The following is a 5,789-nucleotide window of genomic DNA, read 5'->3' as shown; positions in this document are numbered from 1 at the left end:
GATTATGTTTGCCTCGTTTCCTTTGGGAAATCAGTTCTGTCAGTTTTTCTCTAACTTAACTTTCATCACAGAACTATCAAGAACTGCTTATGATGAGGAAATCTGACATGACAGAATAACAACATTCCCCATAGATTGCTGTCATAGAGTGAAAAAGTGCCCAAACTCCATTCTGTAGCCATGATTCTCCTCCTTTCATCCTAGTTTCTTTTAAACTAAACAAAACAAAACAAAAAAAACTTGTCTCCAAGTCTTTTCTAGTTCAAGCTCTGTGCTTGATACTGCAAAGTGCTACAAGCCCTCAATGTAGGTTGACCTCAGCATCACAGGCTGAGCTTGTAAGTCACGTAATGATGCTCTATCTTGGAAAAATCTCCTTTGCATGTAGCATCCTATTGCACACAGCACTGGTGTAGTAAGACCATAATGCTACTTCACCTGCTTCCCTCATTTTTAACTTATGGAAGAACCATGCCAGGTGTTAACATGCACCTTTTAGAAAGGTGCGCTGGTTTGAAGCAGCTCTTGCAGCTGAAACTTCACGTTCATAATTCTCCCTTGCATTGCGGATTAGCAGCTGGCTTACTACTTGTGATGTGTTTATCTGGCTTTGGAACAGGCTTAGCCAGCCCCTTCCTCCCAGCACGCTGTACATGCCGCTCCTTATGCGTGTTCCCCAGTAGGATAATTGCTCCGGTTTTCCTAGAATGAACTGATATATGCGTGCTCCGGGTGCATGTCTCGAGGGCTAGGTCAAACATGTGCCATGATAGATGCAGATGCTTGTAGATAGGATTTTAATAGCAAAAAAAAAAAAACTCACTCCCCTCCCCCCCCCCCAAAAAAAAATCCTTATTCTACCACCATGCATTCTTGGGAGACAGGAAGAAGATCGGGCTTTGCACAGTAACAACACACGCTTTTTTCTTTTTTTCCTTTGGCTCGATTTGCCTGACATGGCTTTTGTGGGGAAAGGACTAAACAGCTCAGTCAATAATCGCTAGTCAACTTTTTCAATAGTGATTCCCTGCCTATAGGCACTTCATCTACTTTACACAAATAAAGTTCATTAGCTGCTTCAGTACTCTGAAAAATCAAGGATTTTTTTGTTTTGTTTTTAATTCAAATATGCCCTCACCTGTGTTCTAGCAAGCAGAACTATTAGCTAAAATATGTTCCAGACTTTTTCAGCAAGTGTTAAAATCTGAACTGAATAATTTTATTCAAGCCTCATCATATGCAGAAATACTTGCTTGTTTCTAATGGTTCTAATGTTATCTTGGTGGTGGAAGTCATGTGATTTTTGTTATAGGTCTCAAAAAAACCCTTCTTTCTTTCTTTCTTTTGGAGTAAATTGCTAGTTTTGCTTATTACCTTCGCTGCATTATAACATTAAGGTCAGCGTTAAGCTTACCTTTCCATAACCTGTTGTGACAGCCCATGGTCCCAGCTGAAAACTGCACAACAACAAGCTTGTAATGCACGTCTGCCTGTCAGTCTGACAGCTGGAGAGGGGTTTGTTACCTGCGGTGTATCCGATGCTGAGCTCTTGAATGGCGGTGGTGTTGCTGAAGGAAAGAGAAGTTCAGGGAGGAGCCTTACGAATGATTCTCAGTTTTTTCCCCCCTTTCAAAGGAATCCTAAAAGCTGAAGATTAGGGAAACAGTTTCTATTCTGGGCTATGAGTAATGTGCGCTAAGGATCTTTTAACAGAAATTTAGGATGATGCTATGGGGCATCTTCCAACCACAGAATTGGTGCTCCTTCCCCTTTGTTTTTCTTTTCTTTTTTTTTCTTTTTAATCTCTGTTCCCCAAAGCCTAGGAATGGTAATTAAATTGTAGCTGCAGGAATAATGACAGATATGGGCCCCTTGCCTACACCTTTTCATCACCGCACCCATCTCCCATCTGGCTTTTGTTTGCCCTAAAGCTTAAGTGGTTTCAAAATCCTCCTCTTGCACTCATCTTCTCACCATGTGCCCATTTGAAATCTCTCCAGATATTTTAATGAATTAATTAATTGCCAGTTGCTGACCTCAACACGAGTGCATTCTGTAAGTCCTGACTTGTGTCAGGCACTTTCTTAGCACAGCAGTGCTTCTGGGGGTGATTCCTAACCTCTCCCTCCGTGCTGTCCGATGACTTTGCTTTCTAAACCAGTCCGTGTAGCCCAGGCGCTGGCTTTTGCAGCTGAAACAGGAAAGACAAGGGTGGTGGTAAAGACATGGAGCGCAGCATTCGGGGAAGTGCCCAACCACAAAATCTGGGGGATCTTTTAGGGTTTTCCCGTTGTAGTGGGTGTCGACGTTACTTGGAACTGCCATGTGGCAAAGTCCAGTAAAAGCTGGTGGGATTTATATTAGCACTGGGTAGTGCCAATATAGCTGGCGTGCTGGTAGCTTGTCCTCTGCAAGAAAGTCTTCCTGTAAATGGGGTGAGAAGAGCTTCTGGTAGTCTTACAGGAACAGTGTTACCTGGAGCCTTTGAAACACGGTCAGTGCTGGAACCCATGCACCACGGGGGAACAAAATGCTCTGTGAGAATTGCTCGTTACCTAATTACACAGGAACTTCCAGCACCGCAGGGTGGACAACTAATTAAATTGTTACCCGGTTTTAAAATGGCATCTAAGGATGCGTCCGTGTGGCTCTTCCTTGGCGTGCTCCTCGCGAGGCGGTCGAGGCAGTTCAGTGGGAAGGCGGCTCTGCACGCCCGGGCGCTCCGAGCTCCCTGGGGGGTCCACGCTCCTAGGAGAGGAGACTTTGCCTGCAGGCACGTAACCTGGGTATTCCTCGTGACAAAGAGGCGACCCAAAATTAAGGAGGATTCACTCGCTCCTGGTTCCCCGGGAAGGCAGCTGATACTGGCCCCGTTCGCCTTCAGTGGGCTAAGGGTGATGTTGATGTTCAGCAGCTTGCTTTTAAAGAGAATATATCTGGAGCGCATATCCCTTGGTGTGAACGTGAGGGGCTGGGGAAAGGCCTTGGATCGACGCTGTTTTGGGGCATTCCAGTACCACCGAGGAGCGGCACCGCCTGTGGAAAAACCCAAAGCATTTTCCCTGATGAGATAAGGTCCTCTGCTTTTGTAAGGACCCTTTCTAATAAGGTCCTCGGCTTTTTGTAACCCGCCAGCGAACAGCACCCTAGGCTCTAATTTCGTTTTCCAGCACGACCGTGTAGCTTTACGCTGGAGACGGCTGGCTCCGACTTTCCCCGCAGCCACGGTGCCCCGGCGGATTTCTGCTGTAAAAGGTGGGTACGAACTTGGGAGGTAGGTTTGTGCCTTGTGAAACAGGCTGCTTTCTATTCCTGGAGGCTTTGCTAAGGAGCGGAGTGGCTCAGGAGGAAATGACTCCTCTTTCTTCTCTTTCCTCCTCCCTTCCCCCTTGCGTTGTAGCCCGGTTGTTGCTTTCAGGAATACGCGTGGCCTGTTTTCTTCAGGCTGTTGGCTCATCTGGTAAAATAATTAGCTGTTAGGCAGACAGAGGGAAAGGATCACATCTGCACGAGGCAGGAAGACTGGGACAGCAGAAGGGGGGGGGAAATACCCCCGCTCGAATCGCAGCTGCCCACCATGCACAGTAAGGGAGCTTGCCAAGAATATCCAAACTGATTGAGGGAGAAAAGCTGAGGAAACCGTTTAACCCCAGCCTGCTTGGATGCGCGATGGTACCGCTAGAGACTGCTCCCGCTTTAGGCCAAGAGTGGGCTGCTTCAAGCCGTGCGATTCCCCAGCCATCCTTCATCTCCCCGCGCCTTTTGCAAGGGGAGCGCGAAAGCGAGCTCTCCGAGGGCGCCCCGAGGAAGGAAGGAAGGAAATCCTGGAGGAAAGACAAAAAAAGAGCCTTGAGGAAGCGGGTGAGATGGGCACGACTCGGTGGGAGCAAAAAAAAAAAAAAAAAAAAAAGGCAAAATTAAAAAAGGAAATGCTGCAGGGATCTGTTGGAGTTCCAGCTAACATTAGAGAAAAGCCCTCTGAGAGCGAGGCCATCCTCGGGCAGCGGCAGGCACGAGCAGGCTCACGTTGCCGTACCTTCAGGGCAGCTCGTCGTGTTTTAAGGGCTGCACTGGGCCGGAGCAGCCCGAACGTGGCCAGAGGCCGCAGGAGACGGCGGTGGCTTTCAGCCTGGCTTCTCCTCGGCCTCGGTGCTGTTTGCGCCCGCCGCGGCCCCCGGGAGCGGGTCGGAGCTCGGGGCGCCGGGAGGCTCCTGGGAAGCCGGTGGAGCTCGGCCCGCGCCGCGGGGGCTGCCGGGACGGGTACCCGTGCGGGGAGGCAGCCGCGCGCTGGGGCTTCAGCCCGGTCCTCGCAGAGGGCGGCCGGAGCCTGCTCCGGCCCAAAGAGGTTCACTGCTGCCCCTCGCACTTAAGGGGACTAACGCAGGTTGGCTCCGCCGCGGCCCCACCGCAGGCAGGTCAACGCACCGGTGTCCGCTCCTCGCAGTGGTGGTGGTGGTCTTTCGCCTGTCGTGGTGGGGTTTGAATAGTCTTTATGTGCAGAAGCAGCTTTGCGAAATCTTAGGCTCCCGGTTTCCGACCCCGACGACTTGGCATGTGTCGACCGCGATGAATAGCTCAACCTGCAGCCGCCCGGGAACTGTGCAAAGCCCCCAGCCCGGAGGAGCAGCCGGGCGCGGGAGGCTCCCTCGGTCTTCAGCGCTCGGCCGAAGCCACCGCGCTTTAGCTGCTCCTAATCAACCTCCGGCTCCATCCGCCAGAGTGGCTTGCAGGTGGAGCTGTGGGTTATCTGCTAGGTGCCTGCGAGCGCCCTGGTTCACCGACGTGGGAGGAGCTGCCGAAAGCTGGTGTTTACCGCCGCGATCGGGGTCCCCATCCCACTAGGCAACGTGCAACCACGGGCGTCTCGGCCTGGAAGCTCGTACGGTCGAGCCAGATGAGACTAAAGGGTCAAAAAGGAAGGGGCCCTCTTCGTACGCATTTAGCCCACAGCAAAATCAAGGCAAAGCGGCTTGGCTTTATCGGCTCTAAAAGGGCTCCTGGTTCAGGGGCCGTCGCGAGCAGACCTCTGCCGCCCGCTTGCGCACCCAAGGCAAGCTGCTGGACCCCAGCCAGGGCGCCGCGGCGCTCCTCTCCGACACGAAAGGGCGTTTTGAGGCCAACTTCTTTTTAAAAGAGCTGTTGCGCAAACTATGGCTTACACGAAGCTGAGCAATGTGTAAGCCCGAAACTGCCAGGCAACGTTTCCCTAAGCTGGACTCAAACCTGCGAAGGAACGCAGGACGGGTCCCAGCGACTGCCGCTCAGCGACTCCAGCAGGAGCCTGTCTGCAGCCCTCGGCCGCCGGGACCCACATCTGAGCGGCATCTGCTCCTAGCAGCAGGCTCCCCTGAGCCATGGCTTTGGTTCAGATACCAGCATGAAAAGATGCACATTTCTTCTGGAATCAGGGCTGCTTTCCACCGCCGTTTGGGAAATCCCCTGTGTAACTACCGGCAAGTTTGTGCTGCTTAGTTTGGTGAAGCCAAAGCCAACCAGGCCTTCGTTAGCCAGCGGTGGGCGTTACAGGCGATCCTATTTCAGAGGCTTGTGGAGCTGATGTGTCGTTATCCAGATGTGCTAATTTATGAAGTCCGCGGGCTGTGCCCTTCGGGTTGCAGCAAGACTCGGACATCTTAAGCCTTTTGGAGCCCAGGGACCTTTCTCGTTGCGCAAGAACCTAGGGAAAAACCTCTTGCAATCATCGACTTTCCAGCGACTAATTTAATTTCATAGCTGGAAAGATACTCCTAGTAATGAGAGATGTTAGGCACCCAGAGTGGAAAATGTTC

This window comes from Rhea pennata, chromosome 3 (assembly GCF_028389875.1).
Source record: "Rhea pennata isolate bPtePen1 chromosome 3, bPtePen1.pri, whole genome shotgun sequence".
NCBI classification, from domain to species: Eukaryota; Metazoa; Chordata; class Aves; order Rheiformes; family Rheidae; genus Rhea; species Rhea pennata.
The sequence above is the reverse complement of the archived record's forward strand: the minus strand, read 5'-3'. Positions refer to the sequence as shown.